At 35.1% G+C, this 17,243-nt stretch overlaps 1 protein-coding gene and 1 long non-coding RNA gene across 3 annotated transcripts in view; one reads left to right on the top strand and one right to left on the bottom strand.

Moving 5' to 3' along the window:
- LOC111090918 overlaps window positions 1-13,918 on the bottom strand; it is a 38,290-nt gene extending 24,372 nt beyond the window's left edge. The window contains exon 1 of the long non-coding RNA XR_005373261.1: window positions 13,731-13,918. This is a non-coding gene — a long non-coding RNA (uncharacterized LOC111090918). The remainder of the gene's footprint in view (window positions 1-13,730) is intronic.
- SEMA3A (semaphorin 3A) overlaps window positions 1-17,243 on the top strand; it is a 454,892-nt gene that overhangs the window by 159,657 nt on the left and 277,992 nt on the right. The window lies entirely within an intron of this gene.

Genomic DNA, 17,243 nt, shown 5'->3' with positions numbered 1-17,243 from the left:
AGTGGAATTTAATTTGCATTTCCCTGATGACTAATGATATAGAGTATCTTTTAATTTCTGTATCTGCCATCTGTATGTCTTCTCTGAATTATCCATTTGAAATATTTTGCTCTATTTTTTAAATGATTTTTTTTCTTATTTATCTATTGTAAGAGCACTTTATATAATCTGGATGCAAATCCTTTGGTAGATAGGTATGTTTTAAGAATATTTTCTCCCATTCAATGGCCTTCATTTTCATATTCTTAAGTTTCTTCTGAATAGCAAAAATTTTAATATTGATGAAGTCCAATATATTATTTTTTTTATCATTTGTACTGTCGAGGACTAAGAAACCTTTGCTTACCCCAGTTTAATTTTTTTCTCCAATATTTCTTCAATATTTTCTTCTAAGAGTTTTACTGTTTTAGTTCTTGAAGGAAGGACCAAGATCTATATGGAGGTACTTTTTGCACCTATTGTGAGATATGTTGAGTTTTTTTTTTTTTCATGACAGTGTCTAATTGTTCTAGCATTCTTGGTTGAAAGGTCATTTCTTTCCATTGTCTTACCTTAGGAACTTTGTCAAAGATTAATGACCTATTTCTGGGCTAATTGTTTCTATTGGACTGTGACTACTTGTGCCAATGACACACGATCTTTATTTTTGTAGATTTACACGGTCTTGAAATTGATGACTTGTATAAGATGATCAATTCAGCTGCATTTGAAAATTTCTTTGGTATTTCTAGGTTGTTTACTCTCACAAATGATTCCTCTACCCACTCCGTTACACATACAGAAAAGTTCTTAAAATATTATTGAAATTTTTTTGACTCTGTAAATCAATATTTCTTTAGATACTTTATTATTACTGATTTTTAATTCGATTCCACTGTGTTCAGAGAACATACTCTGATATTAATTATTTAAAATCTACTGAGAGTTACTTTAAGACCCACCATATGTGCTTCATTGTGTTCTTTAGATCCACTATGTGTTTACTGATTTATTTTTGTCTAGTTGTTCTAATAAAACCCCTTCCTATCATTGTGTAATTTTAGTTTTTTCCCTTTAATTCTGTCACTTATTATTTCTTATACATTGTGGTACTTTTGTAAATTCATATACACTTATGCTTTGTATGTCTTCCTACCTAATTGACTATCATTATGTACCATTTCTTTTTGTTTTTTATTATACTGTTGCTTTACTGTCTATTTTAGCTGATATTAAAATAGTCACTGCAGGATTTTTATGCTTAATATTTGTATCTGTTCATTTTCAAGTCATCTGTTAAAGCTGGAGTTGAGCATTGAATACATTCTGATTTCTGTTCCTTTGTCATATGTATCCCCCCCAACCCTACCAAGAAAAACAAAGTTTTTAGGATTCTACTTTTATCCCTGATATTCTGAAATAGTTTTACGTTATGCCTTTAGGATTTGTTTTATTTTGTCATCTTTGCAGTATGCACTAAGCATAACCTTTTAATCTGAAGACTTATGCCCTTTCAGTAATGGGAAATATTCTTGATATATTGATATCTCCCTTTCCCTCTGCATGCCACTCCCCCTGTTTGTGCGTGTGCGCTCGCTCTCTGCTGAATAAATAAATAAAACTTAAAAAGAAAAAGTTTAAAGATATATTTATCTATTTTAAAAAGGAAGAGAGAGTGTGCATGGAGGGCAGGGGCAGAGGGAGAGGGAGAGAGAAACCCAAGCAGACTCTACACTGAGCATAGAATGTAGGGCTCTATTTCACAACCCTGATATCAGAGCTGAGCTGAAACCAAGAACCAGACACTTAACTGATTGTACTACCTAGGTGCCCTGTCCCTGCCCATTTTTTTTAACTGAATTATTTGATTTTTGGTATTATGTTGTATAAGCTTTTAATATGTTTTAGATACTAACCCCTTATTGGATACATCACTTGAAGGTATGGATTGGTTGTCTTCAGTAGGTTGTCTTTTTGTTTTGTTGATGGTTTTATTCACTGTACAAAAACTTTTTTTTTTTGATGGCTCTCAATAGTTTAATTTTGCTTTTGTTTCCCTTGCCAAAGGAGAAATATCTAGAAAAATGTTTCTACAATTGATGTCAAAGAGATTACTGCTTGTTTTCCTCTAGGAATGGTTTGGTCTCACATTTAGGTCTTTAACCTATTTTGAGTTTATTCTTATGTATAATATGAGAAAATGTTCCACTCACATTCTTTTGCTTTGTAGCTCTGTAGTTTTCCAAATACCATCTGTCAAAGAGACTGTCTTTTGCCATTGTATATTCTTGTCTACTTTATTGTAGATTAATTGACCATAATAGTGTGAGTTTATTTCTGGAGTCTCTGTTCTGTTGATCTATGTATCTTTGATTTTGACTATTACAGCTTTGTAGTGTATTTTGAAATCTGGGATTATGATACCTCCAGCTTTGTTCTTTCTCAAGATTGCTTCATTATTCAGGGTCTTTTATGATTCCAAACAAATTTGGGAATGATTTGATCTAGTTTTGTGAAAAATGCTGTTAATATTTTGGTAGGGATTACGTTAAATCCGTAAATTGCTTTGGATGCTTCAGACATCTTAACAATATTGATTTTTCCACTCTATAAACACAGAGAATCTTTCCATTATTTGTGTTATCTTGTGGTTTTTGTAGTATACATCTCATCTCCTTGGTTAAGTTTATTCCTAGGTATTTTATTCTTTTTGGTACAATTATAAATGGGATTGTGTTCTTAATTTTGCTTCATTATTAGAGGATAGGAATACAACAGATTTCTGTTTATTTATTTGGCATCCTACAATTTCACTGAATTAATTAATCAGTTCTATTAATTTTTTGGTGGAGTGTTTAGAGTTTTCTGTATATAGTATTTTGTCATCTTCAAATAGTGAAAGTTTTACTTCACTAATTTGGATGTCTTGGTTTTTTGTTTTTGTTTTTATTTTTATTTTTTTATTTATTTATTTTTTTTGCCTGATTGCTGTGACTAGGACATCCAGTACTATATTGAATAGTAGTTGTGTTGTGAGTGGATATCCTTGTCTTGTTCCTGATCACAGAGGTAAAGCACTCAGGTTTACACTATTGAGGATGATATTAGCTATGGGTTTTTCTATATAGCTTTTATTATGTTATGGTATATTCCCTCTAAATCTTCTTTTTTAAACGTTTTTATCATGAATACATGCTGTATTTTCTCAAATGTTTTTTTCTGCATTTACTGAAGTGATTGTTTTTTGTCCTTTCTCTTGTTAGTGAGATGAATGATGTTGATTGATTTGCAAGTTTGGCATCATAGTATTCCTGGAATAAATCCCACTTGATCTCATGTCGAATGATTTTTTTAAAAGATATTGTTAGATTTGGTTTGCTAATATTTTGTTGAGAATTTTTGCATTTATGTTCATCATAGACATTGGCTCATAGTTTTCTTTTTCTATAGTATCTTTATCTGGTTTTCATATCAGAGTAATGGTGGCCTCATAAAATGAATTTAGAAGCTTTCCTTTCTTTTCTTTTCTACTTCTTGGAATAGTTTGAGAAAAGTAGATATTAAGTCTTCTTTATATGTTTTTTAGAATTCATTTGTGAGGCCATCTGGGTTGGGATTTTTGTTTGTTAGGAGTTTTTAAATTACTGATTCCATTTCATTGCTAGTATTCAGTCTGTTCAAATTTTCTGGGTTTTTTCCTCACTTATATTTGGAAGGTTATATCTTTAGGCATTTACTCATTTCTTCTAGGTTTTCCAACTTGTTGGCATAAATTTTTTATTATATTTTCTTATAATCTTTTGTAATTCTGTGGTGTCAATAGTTACTTTTCCTTTTTCATTTCTGATTTTTTTTTTTTTTTAGTTCTCTGTCTTTATGCATCTGGCTAAAGGCTTATCAATTTTGCTAACCTTTCCCAAAAACTATTTATTGGTTTCACTGATCTGTCCTATTGTTTTGTTTTTTTAAATCTCTATTTCACTTATTTCTGCTCTAATGTTCATTCTTTCCTTCATTCTGCTGGCTTTGGGTTTTGCTGCTCCTTTTCTTCTGGCTCCTTTAGATGTAAGATTACATTGTTTGTTTGAACTTTTTCTTTTTTCTTGAGGTAGGCCTGTATTGCTATAGTGTTTCCTCTTAGAACAGGTTTTGTGGCATCCCAAAGATTTTGAAATGTGTTTTCATTTTCGTTTGTCTCTATGTTGTTGTTGTTGTTGTTTTAATTTCCTCTTTGATTTCTTGGTTCACTCATTCATTGTTTAGTAGCATGTTATTTAACCTCCATGCATTTCTGTTCTTTCCAGATTTTTTCTTGTGACTCTAGTTTCATACCACTGTGGCCAGAAAAGACACATGATGATTTCAGTCTTTTTGAATTTGTTGAGACTTGTTTTGTGGCCTACTCTGGATAATCTTCCATGTGCACTTGAGAGAATGTATATTGGGATATACAACTTGGGATAAAATGTTGTGAATATATCTGTTAGATCCATCTGGTCCAATGTATCATTCAAAGGCACTGTTTCCTTGTTGATTTTCTATTTGCTTGTTTGTTTTTAAGAAAACAAACGTCTTTTCATATTTGTGAAGAATATTCATTATAGTTTTGACATGTTCTTCATTTCTTTCATTGTTTTCTCCAAGTTCTTTCATGGGTGATTTTAGGGTTTTGTTGTTGTTGTTTTGTTGCTCTTCTTCATTCATGTTGACAGCTTTCTTCATATGGCAGATAATTCTGGACTATACATTGGTATATGGGTGAGATATAAAGCCATTTTTGAAAGCACTTTATGAGCTAGGGTTGGGGTAGGAAGGACCATTAGACTACATTAGATTAATGTGGAACATTGTGGACCATTAGACTACACTTTATATTGACCATAAATCAGTCTTTTCACAATGGGCCATCAAATAACAACATATGGAACACATGTACTTTCTCAAGTTCAATGTAGTTTCTGCAATAGTTGACAGAGAGGAAGAGCCTCCTGATTGCTGATATTTGGGTGCAGAGTAGGAGAAAGTTGGCCTTCGAGTCTTTTCTAGTAAAGCATGCTATTAAGTGCTGATTGTCTCTCAGGTTCCTCAGGGCCAGTGGGTTTGCTTGTCCTGAGAAGCTCTCTGACTCCCTTCTGCCAAATTAAATAAGCCTATGTGAATTCCTTTCCCCCAAATTTCTTGAAGTCTTCTATTGCTGCAATCACTTTTATCATTCTTGTGATCATAGTGTATGAAGACTTTGTTTTTGGTTGTTACAATTCTTTTGTTATATATCTTTACTAAGGTTAAGGTAGAGAGACGAGGTGATACTATTGGTATCATACTAGCTATGTTTAATCTTTCTCATTTAATTGGAATTCACATTATATTCTTAACAAATAATCAGATATTTAAAAATAGATTTGCTTGACATAAATATTATTATGGATGATAGTCATGTGTGTTTGGAGGTTTAATAGTCAGGAAAAATAATCTTCTGAGTTTCTCAGGAACAGGTATGTAAACAGCAATTAATCAGTCTTTTCTCCTTTGTGGTTATATTTTATGGATCATATTATTACTTGTTGGTACTTGTACTATAGGAAGAGAAGAAACCTCACATCTGTCCATTTGAGTATATGCTAAGAATTTTTACTTAGCGGTTTGATAGAGGAAGAATTGGAAATTATTGGCTAAAATGATGCTTTGAAATTATATATGGATTTTATTACTCATTTTATTTTTGTACTCCTATTACCATAGATAATTGACTATAATTTAAGTGGGAGTATAGACTGAAATATAGTTGCAGCTCATCTGGGTTTCATCAAAATTATATCCCTATTGGGCCACAACTGGACTTTGAAACAACTTATGTCTGAAAGTGCTACCCATGGTCCTTGGAGATTTGCCTGACGTCTGAGACAGTTGCTAAGGAATCTATCATACTCTACTCTTCTTCAGTGAAACCATAAGCAACAGCAGTTAACCAGAACTTAAAATAACAAAAGGTGAAGAAATAAGCAAAAAGAAACAGAGTATATTAACTATTGGACTTACAGACTATTGTACATAGATCCATTTAGATTACTTATTATAAATGGAATTTCTGTAACAAGCTATTTTAATCAACACTACACAAATTGAGACTCAGGTCCTTAAGTTTTGGGGGCTTTTTATCCCATATCATTCCAAATATGTGGTCACAAGTTTGTTTGAGCTTTCTTTGTTAAGGACAATTTTCTTTTGTTTCTAAAATAGTGAAGTTAAAAAAAGTTCAGACCAAACTATAGAACTATTTTTTAATCAGAAGAACATGAGTTCAGATAAAATTTCTTAACAGTCTGTATTTTAAATAGTACTTTCTAAGATATTTTTAAAATCTCAAAAAAGAGTACCAAATGGTATTCAGAAAGCCATCTTACTGAATAGTGCATCAAAACTGACATGACTTGAAGTTGTGTTAAAGCTGTAAATACATTGTCATATTATGATGTTATCACTTATTTGGGGGAGAGGGAGACTTAGTGAAAGTATGTAAAAAAAAAGATGGCATTTAAACAATTTTTCACTTAACATCTTTTTGTTTGTTTGAGAGGGAGATAGAGGGGGAGGAAGGGCAGAGGAAGAGGGATAGAGATTCTTTTCTTTTTAAATATTTATTTATTTATTTATGATAGACAGAGAGAGAGAGAGAGAGAGAGAGAGGCAGAGACACAGGAGGAGGGAGAAGCAGGCTCCATGCTGGGAGCCCAATGTAGGACTCCATCTCGGGACCTCAGGATGGTGCCCTGGGCCAAAGGCAGGTGCCAAACTGCTGAGCAACCCAGGGATCCCCAGGGATAGAGATTCTTAAGCAGGTCTCATGCCCAGCATGGGACCTAATGTGTGGCTTGATCTCACAACCCTGAGATCATGGCCTGAGCCAAAATCAAGAGTCAAACATTTAACTCACTGAGCTACCCAGGCACCCCTCACTTAATATTTTATAGAGTGTTCTACTCACAATACTAAATTATCCTTGTATAGTGATTGAAAATCTATTGGGAGGTATGGTGATACAAAGATGAGTAAAATAAAAGCATGTATAATAATAAAGAATTCTAGAGATATGTTAAAATGTTCTTTCACATCAATAGAAAAATCTGTTGCAGTTCTGTAATCTTTTGAGACCACCCCAAATTTCCATCAAACAGTCAAGAGGTCTTTCTCCATAGTGACTACTCCAACTGGCTCTACTGACCACCAGTCTGAGACCAAATGCTCTGAAACATTTATGTTTGACTACTAGATAATATGCAAAACATATCCATACTTTATGATGAATTTCATCTAATTCCTAAACCAAGAGACAAGTGTATTGCTTGAATGCATAATTTTAAAAAGGGTACACATGTCAAGGTGGCCATTTTGAAGAAACCACATAAAATGGTTCTGTTAGTTGGTCTGCCAAAATGCCTAATTTCAATCTCATCACTCATGTATCTAACTTAGTATAAACTTTCATGTCTCAGCTCAATATTACTTCCACAAAAAAGCCTTCATATTTTATAGTACTTGTCACAGTTATAATTACTTGTTCAATCTCTGTCTTCTATAAGTTATACTTTTTATTGAGTTACGGATTGTGTTTCTATTTGCTCAACTAATATACAGATCATTTGATTAGTTGAGCTTACCTTTATTTATTTATTTATTTTAAGGGTTTTATTTATTTATTCATGAGGGACACAGAGCCAGAGACACAGGCAGAGGGAGAAGCAGGCCCCATGCAGGGAACCTGATGTGGAACTTGATCCCCGTACTCCAGGATCATGCCCTGAGCAGAAGGCAGACGCTCAACTGCTGAGCCACAAAGGCGTCCCTGATTAGTTGAACTTACCTTTAAATAGCATATATTTTGCTTAACTATTTTTATGCCTTCTTGCCACTTGTAATAATATATGAGAATATTAACTATGAAAGTAGCTTTGACTTGTTGACTTGTGCATTCATGTGTGTGTATATATATGTGTGTGTGTATATATAGTTTACAACTTTGGATTATCTATCAGACAACATAGTTACAAATTTACTTACTTTCTAGTTGTTTTGTTTCACCAAAGACAGCAAAGTTAAATCAGGAAGAGATTTTAAAAATCATTCTGCACAACTCATTTAGGTATAAGAATTAAGGAAATAAAAAAAGGCAAAACCATTTGTCCCAGAGTCAATAGAAAGCATAGGTATAGAAATCAAAGTTTTGAAAGCTTTAAAGACAATTTTTCTACTGCAAACATGTGGGCTTTGTTTCAGTTATTTCCCACCTTAAAATTTGTATTTTTTTAAAGTTTTGCCTTAAGCAAAAAATAAATTATAGCTTTCATGTTTTGTGAATGAAGTAAATGTTTACCTCTATAGCCTGGTGACTTAGTGCAAGAATATCCAACAAAAACAACAAACCTAATATCACTCATTTAACAACAAAATGATACTGTCAGCATTTTTATTAATGTCTATTTTGAATCAAGAGACCATTGTTTTATAGAAATATTCTAGACCAATTGCTAGTCTAGACTCTGAAACTAGATGGAGGTGCCTTGTAAATTAAATCCTTTCATATCCCACAGGCTGAGATCATGCACATCTGAGATGTGTTAGCTGAAATTCCATGCAATCCTCAATTGCCAAGTGTGGATAGAATGAACATAATACTAAAAGTCAGGAAACTAAGAAAAATTAACATTAAAAATGTATATTATACAAATGTCCAACAGACAGCAGTGAGAAGAGAAAGGTTTCTAGCATTCTTTATTCACAGATTTAAACCTGAAGATAAACTGTTCTTAGCTCCAGGAAGGAATTATGAAGGTAGGGAAAAGGATTATAAGTCTGAGCAACCAAAAGTGAAAAAATCGGAGAAAGATGAATACTGTATGATTTCATTTATATGTGGAATCTAAAAAAGCTGAAACAGAATAGAATGATGGTGGCCAGGACCTTGGGAGATTTTGGTTAAAGAGTACAAAATTCCAATTATAAGATAAATAAGCTCTGGGGATCTAATGTACAGCATGGTGACTAGAGTTAATGGTACTGTATCGTATACTTGAAGTTGCTAAGGAAATAGATCTCAAGTGTTCAAAGCGCACACACACAACTATTAATTATGTGAGGTGATGGACGTGTTAACTAACCTTATTGTGGTAATCATTTAGTAATACATACAAATCATCATGTTGTACACCTTCAACTTATACGATGTTGTATGTCAATTATATCTCAATAAAGCTAGAAAAAAGATTAAGCAACCAATTAATTTAGAAATATTTTTTGAAGAGCTCTGTGTTGAAAACACATGAATACAGATGTGATTCCTTCCCTCAAGTATCCACCAGTTTGATTGAAGTTGTATTTTTGCCACCATCTTACCAGTTTGACATTTATTTCCTGAATATTTAGAGTATTCCAGGTATTATGATAAATGATTGGAATATAGGAATAAAAATAAATGCCCTACAATCACAGGAATGTCATCATGGGAGCAATATAGTAAAGAGTTCAATAAAATATGGTAAGTGCTAAGATGGCAGAGTGCCCACTTCTCAGTCTTCACTTAGCCTTCATATAATACCCATGAGAAGACTATAGGAATTTAATTTATTTAATTATGGTGATAAATATAGACAAATAACCCAATGTAAAACTGACCAAAGCATATAAATAGGAAATTACAACAGACCAAGCTCTAATGTACAGTAAGCTTATAAAAGGATGCTAAGGCTTACTAGTAGGGAACTGACAACTACGCCAGTAATGAGATAAAAGTTTTCTTCCATCAGGTTGGTGAAAATTAAAAGGAGGAAATCTAGTCAGTGTTTCCTAGGGTGCCAAGAAGTGGGCACACTCATTGCTGGAGAATATCCAAATAGCCATGAATTTATGAAAACTAATCAAGAAATATCTACTAAAATAAAAACACATACACAGTTGACCTTGAGCATTAAAGAAAAATATTCACATATAACTTTTGACTCCCCTCAAAATATCTATTAATAGGCTACTGTTAAGCCAAATGCTATAATATAAACAATTAGCACATTTTTTATGTTTTATATATTATGTATATTTACAATGAAATAGGGAAAGGAAAATGTTAAGAAAACCATAAGGAAGAGAAAATACATTTGTGGTACTGTATGCATATTTGTTGAGAAATAGTCTGTGTATTAGTGCACCCATGTAGTTCAAATCCATGTTGTTCGCGGGTCAACTACATTTTAATAAAATAACAACTAACCAAAAAATAAGACAAATTAACCAGGACAAAAGTATGGGGACCTGGGTGGCTCAGTGGTTGAGCTTCTGCCTTTGGCTCAGGTCGTAATCCCCGGGTCCTGGGATCAAGTCCCCACTGGGAGCCTACTTCTCTCTACCTGTGTCTCTGCCTCTCTCTGTGCCTCTCATGAATAAATAAAATCTTTAAAACAAAAACAAAAACAAGGACAAGTGTGAAAACCCCTCCAATGTATCTAAATGTTCACCATTGGGGAAAAATAATGTGGTTTTTAATCTATGCTATTGAATATTACACATTTAACAGGTCAGATCTGTGCATTTGACTGATGGATATCCATGATGTTTGTTTCATGAAAAAAAAATGTTTTTGCTAGGCACTGTTTATTTTGTGATACTGTTTTTTTTTTTTTAACTTAACATAAAACTAGTCTGTATGGTATTTAGATATATATGTTTTCATCAATGTGAATGAAGATGTGGAAAGCGGTCCTGTTGGCTTCAGAAACGTGGAGATGAAGAAGAGAGTTATTACAAGGAATTTTATTTTAGAGGCACTTTGGTAGCACAGTGGGTTAAGCGTCCGTCTCTTGGTTTTGGCTCAAGTCCATGAAGTTGGGGTCGTGAAATGGAGCCTTGAGTCAGGCCCATTCTGAGCACAGAGTCTGCTTGAGATTCTCTCTCCCTCTCCCTCTGCCCCTCCCACTCGTGCTCTCTCTCCTTCTCTCTCTCTCTCAAATAAATCGTTTTTAATAAAGGAATTTAATTTTAATTTTTCCTCTTATGTAGCTTCTTATATTTCCACTTGTTGAGGTGAACACATGTCAATTTTGTTTTCCAAATATTAATTATAACAAAACATACAGATACTCTGGAAAATAATGAGATAAGTGCATTGCAGGAATTCTTTTTCTTTGGCGCCCATGGTTCTTGGTGACACTGCTTTGCAAACTAAAGAGGTAGACCAGACGAAGAGTGGTGGGCAGCAAAGCAAAGTTTATTGAGCATTAGTTATTGAGTGATAGTACAAAGCTCCTGAAGACAGATGGGACCTGAGAGAGTTGCCACTGGAGTTTCTAAGTCTTGGGTTTCTTGTGGGCTTGTTGGTGGGCTATTTTAATCTAATTAACCCTCCATGTGCCTGTCATCCAATCAGGTTTCTGTCATCTTTTATCACGTGGGAGAGGGTGGAAGGCTCCTTTTAAAGGTGGTTTCCTCTTAGGGCAGGGGCCGTTGCCCCTGCTTGCCTTTCTTCCAATCATCCTTTATCAAATGCACTTGAAATCTTTTTTAGATTATTAATTGTTTGTAAGTTGTAGGCCTGTGGCTTTTTCCCATACATTTGTATAGGTAATCAAGAGATTGATATTATTATTAAAATTAAGATATTTTAAGCCAAAATAGAATAATTTTTTACATTAATTTGTGAATTAGTTTGTTATCTCTTATCACACTTTCTAGAAGGTAGGTTGGAGTAGAAAGTATCGTCTTACTTTACAAATGACTTGCCTTAGTCTATACACCAAATATAAGAAACACCATTGATTGATGTTCAGAAGGGAGTCCTGACTTACTTACATAAATCAAAATTCAACTGTGAGAAAGCAGCCCCAACCCCTTTGAGAAGATATTCTTTCAAGAAATCAAAGTGCTGCTAACTTGCCTCTGAATCACATCAATCCATTGCACAGGGCACTATGGCTAAAACAGCTAGGATGTGGCGTCACAGCAATGACTGGTCCAGATGTTTGAATTCTGATTATGTTCGAGATGGAAACATTCAAAAATATGTGCTTTAATTATGGAGGTGGAAATAATTATTTCTCTGCCTCATCCATCACCCTGCCAAGGCTAAGATTTTTGTAACTACTGCTTTGTCCAATGCATTTGTAAACAGACAGTCCACAATTTTGCTAGAACTGTTTTCAAATTACTACTTGTATATAATTTGCTTCAAGAAATATGTAAATCAACATTCCCAAACATACATTAATATATTCACCAATTAGGGCTCTACCAGTGGGCCCATACGGAAAACTTCCAGAGAACCAGACAAGGTATTTTTCACAATATAAATAACACAAAATATACACTAAATGTTGACTTTTAAACTATAGCTAAAGAACTTTGAATGTCATGACTAATTCTAATTTTCTAATAGAAAAAGGTACAAGTCATTTTTGCTTCTGTACTTTTCTTCTTAATGCATTCTTGCAACAACCAAAGGTTACCTTCTGCAATAAAGTTTGAAGAAGAGAAATCAGGAATAGATTTTGGTTGATTCTGATTTGTAGGATTTTTTTTTTCCTTCTACATGTTTTTACATGATATTGCCTTCAATTAAGTAAACTGTTGAGCACTGCCTCCATTTTCAGAATAACAGGTCTTCTCTAAAATGTTTTAAATTTTATCTACTCAGTGATTAAACTGGACCCAGGGTTTTCAATAAGAAAGTGAAGGACTTAAAAAAAAAAATCAGCCTATCGGTATACCACAATCTGACTGAATTATTTAAAATAAATTCATGAAATTAGCCATAATTTATAGCATCAATTTTTAAATGAACCTTAAACGATGTATCATCCTAGCACGCATTTTCCTTTCCCATTTTACCTTCCAAATAAGTACTGACAATTAGGCAGCACTTGACATTTATCATGCTTATCTCCGCAGCTGCAGCGGCTCAAGGTGACCAAGAATGGCAAGAAGGGTTTTCTGTACAGAGTTTTAAATAGAGGGAAATAACGATTGATTTCCCTTTGCTTGTTGAGTGGTTGGCGGTAGAAAAGCGGATTTGTAGTGAGGTCATCAGTCACAATTGGATCGTAATTTGAAAACGGATTAGCTTAGAAGTAGCAATTTCTGCTCCATGGGTTTTCGTGAAAAAGTGTGCCTAACTCCGCAAGAGACCTCGCAAGCTGGCCCAGATCAGTCCCTCCCCAATGTGCCATTGTGCGTGGGCGCCGCGGTGAGGGCACAGCCGGGGTGCGGCCAGCTGTCCTTAGCGTCGCACCACAGGGGCCCAGGATCCCTGGGCCAGAGAAAGGAACTCTTTAGGGAGTTAACGGCTTTTCCTCCTAAGAAGCTCTTCACTTTTTTTTTTTTTTCTTGGAGTTCAATTTGCCAACATATAGCATAACACCCAGTGCTCATCTTATCAAGTGCCCCCCTCAGTGCCCGTCACCCAGTCACCCCCGTACCCCCGCCCACCCCCCCTTCCATCACCCCTTGCTCCTTTCCCAGAGTTAGGGGTCTCTCATGGTTTGTCTCCCTCACTGATATTCATTTTCTCTCCTTTCCCTTTATCCTCTTTCACTATTTTTTATATTCCCCGGATGAATGAGACCATATAATGTTTGTCCTTCTCCGATTGACTTATTTCACTCAGCATCACACCCTCCAGTTCCCTCCACGTCCAAGCAAATGGTGGGGATTGGTCCTTTCTGAGGGCTGAGGACACCCCGCTGTATACAGAGCCCACATCCTCTATCCATCACCTGTCGGTGGGCACCGCGGCTCCTCCCACAGTTGGGCCACAGTGGACATCGCTGCTGTGAAGCTTTTCACTTTTAAATGAAGGAATGACCAGTGTCACTGTCAGTAATGCCAGCCCAGGGACAAGCGAAGACAGGACAACTTAAGAGAAGGAAATTATCCTCTCTTCTATGTCCGGGTGGCACGTTCTTAGGGTCAAAAGTCCAAGGCAGCGGCCCACCTGCCTTTGTAACTGGAAAGAACGTTATACAGATTCCAAGTTGGAAATGCCCAGTGTTTGGGCCGCCGGGGGGCTCAGTGGTGAGCACCTGCCTTCAGCCCAGGGCCTGACCCCGGGTCCCGGGATCGAGTCCCACATCCAGCTCCCTGCGGAGCCCGCTTCTCTCTCTGCCTGTGTGTGTCTCTGCCTCTCTCTCTCTCTCTCATGAATAAATAAAATCTTTTTAAAAAAGGAAATGTCCAATGTTTAAAAGATTAAGAGTTTCATCTGAAAAGGTACAAGCTGACATTACCTAATTTTTAAAGTCTTTTACCTTTTCTCACAGGCCACGAAAATTCGTTGGCAATGAAGACAAAAGAAATTCAGTCAAATGAATTTACAACAAAATTTGCATATTAGACAATCTGTCAACAGTCCTTCAATTCTTATCCTCCCTGGATTTCTTAACTGCTTGTTTGCAAATATTACGCCTAAGACCAAGAAGTATATTATTAAGGGAGGGTAAAATAATTTGAATTGCAAATCTGTATAGTATAAACAAATGAATTCCACTTTATAGCTTAAACAACTAATATTTAACATCTGGATGATAATATATTTACCCGAAATTTTTTATTTTGTAGCTCTTTAAATTTGATATGTAATGAGGTGGTAGGAATAATATTTCAGGGTACCGCAACACAAGGAAAGGAATTTATCGAGGATAATTTATGATTAATGCCTTGGCACTAGTCCGAGCAGTATCTGGTATCTGGTCTAAAACCTTCGAAGTCTTTTGTTTTATGTAAAATGGATGATGTGTTTGTAGTTAATAACAAGTTTACCAGCAGCCTTACATTATGGTCTGCTGCCTCTATGGCCTCTTCTGGAGAAAGGAATACAAGGCAATGCTTGGCCAAACAATGCTGTTTAAGATTTTAGGGGCAAAGTAAAGGGTTTCTTGTCTCAAATTATTCCTCAATCTGCTCATGAAAAATCCTTTCAAGAAAGGACAACTTGTCTAATTGGCAGTTGAATGTTAATCTCCAAGTGAAATATTCCTAGTAGAGTTCGTCCAACAAGGGTGGTGATAGTCCCATTTCATACTTCCAAAGAATAATTATGTTCAGGCTTCATATGAATAATTAATTTTTTAAAAAGGGACTTAATTCAGAAGAGAACTATTGCCATGATGAGGGAACTTGACCATTTGGGAAACACACACGCACACGTAGACAAACTGGGAGAATTGGGGAAAAGAGGCAATTCAAAGGCTATCCCATGAAAGGAATGGGAAGTCAGCTGAGTGGATCCATCAGGGAGTACTCAGAACACTCTGTGGTCCTCAGAAACAATCTAGAGGAATATGAAGAATCACTTTTTAACTTCTAGAAACCCCTCAAAGTGGAATGAGGTATTTTGAGGTTATTACAAAGGATAACTCTTCTCTGAGGTTACTTGAGCTTATGTATTAACATATTATTATATTACATATAACTATTAATGTATAATAGTGTAGAGTAATATATAATGTGCCATATGTTATGTGTATACACACACACACACACACATATACACACAAATTTTTGATAGTTTTAAAAAGGATAAAGATGGAAACATCCATTGCCTAAAGCATAGGAAAACAAGACTCCCTTATTGAATTTAGCATGGAAGGGTTGATGATGCTTAAAGAAAGATACTGAATATAGAAGGTAAATTTTTCTTTCATTCCCCTTTTCTAAACCCAGCATTGATCATCATCATCATTTTCGTACATTGTCATGAGTTTGATAAAATTAATTGACATAGTCAAATTAAATTCTCCATCTCACTGTCCTATAAGAAACTTCTACTCACAATAAACCAAAAAAGGCACAAGCTGAAGCTGCAGATATTATGGCAAATCTGCTTCAAAAAGAGAACATTTGTAGTGTTTGGTCCAAGAGTTTATACACTGGCACACTGGACAGAGTAATAAAGGTACAAGTTTTTTTTAAACTTACCTCCATTTAATACATATAACCATAAATCTGAAAAATAAGGTGTTGGACCTCCTTTTCAAGGTATGTAAATATATAAATGAGGACTAAAACAAACAAATTGAAGAAATTCTTAAATTTAGTTAGGGCTAAGATTTGCCTTATTTGACAAGAGCTTCTGTTGGAAAGGTGACCGAGAGGACAGTTTCTCACAATCCATCTTCTAATTAGAAAAGCTTCTCAAGAACACACTCTTTTGAAATTATTGAAAAATGAAAAGGAAATATTTCACATTTGAATCAAATGGAATATACCATAAAAAATGACCTCAGTGATGCAGGCTGCTGGGTCCAAGGACCCAGAGGGAGATGTCCCACAGCACCTGGCTTTGAGCAGGAAAGAAATAAAACACTAGCCAGAGAATGTGAAAGCGGAGTTATTGAATAGCATGAGTGACAAATAGAGTATAGCAGAAGGAGTGTCTGGGAGGCTCCAAAAGGAAAGGAGAAGTGAATCTCTCTATTGCTTGGGGTTAGAGGTTTATATTTGGAAAGGGAAAAGGGTCCAGGATATGTGTTCCTACAGGAATCCAGGGTAGGGTCCAGCCATAGGCGAGTGACAGGTGAATAATAGGTTTTATTCAATACATCATGGAAGGTAGGGGATATTGATGCCAACGTTTGTTTGAAGCCAACATCCTAGAACCTATTTGAGAGCCAGCTTTTCTTAGATTTTATCAGGGATTGGAGGTCCTAGGACAAAACTCAGACAATGGTTAACTTTATTGCTTCCTCTTTGAAGTGGAAACATAGCTTCTTTGGTTTTAACTCAGATGCAAGGTAAAAAAAAAAAAAAAGACCATGAGTAAGTGGGGCCTCGCAAAAACAGCAGAAATGGAACCTTTCCAAAATGGCATCCCTTCAGCTTCCCTACATCATTAATAACAACAACACAGAGAGTAGGTCACGGATTTTCAGAAACCAAATAGGCTGGGAAAATGCAGTGAAGAAGGTAAAGGACTCAGGCCTGGTGGAAGAGGAGTGCTTCTGGAGTGATCTCTTTGAATAGAATGAATTTTAAAATGATAAGAGAAAAAAAAAAGAGAGAGCCAGAGAGAAAACAGCAACAACAACAAAAGTGATAACAGAAGAGTAACAGAAAACTGCGATAATGATACAGGGGGAAACCAAAATAGATGATATTTTCAGCTTTAAAGACACTATGATTTCAGGGCTTTAGAGGATTTGAAATGAAAAAGAGCCCAGGCGAGTTTAGTTATTTACACTAAGGTAGAGTAATAAAAACTTCATTGAGTTTTTATTTGCACTGAAAGATTG

The sequence above is a fragment of the Canis lupus genome, chromosome 18 (genome assembly GCF_011100685.1).
Source record: "Canis lupus familiaris isolate Mischka breed German Shepherd chromosome 18, alternate assembly UU_Cfam_GSD_1.0, whole genome shotgun sequence".
Classification (NCBI taxonomy): Eukaryota; Metazoa; Chordata; class Mammalia; order Carnivora; family Canidae; genus Canis; species Canis lupus.
This window is presented reverse-complemented; position numbering and strand designations above follow the sequence as displayed.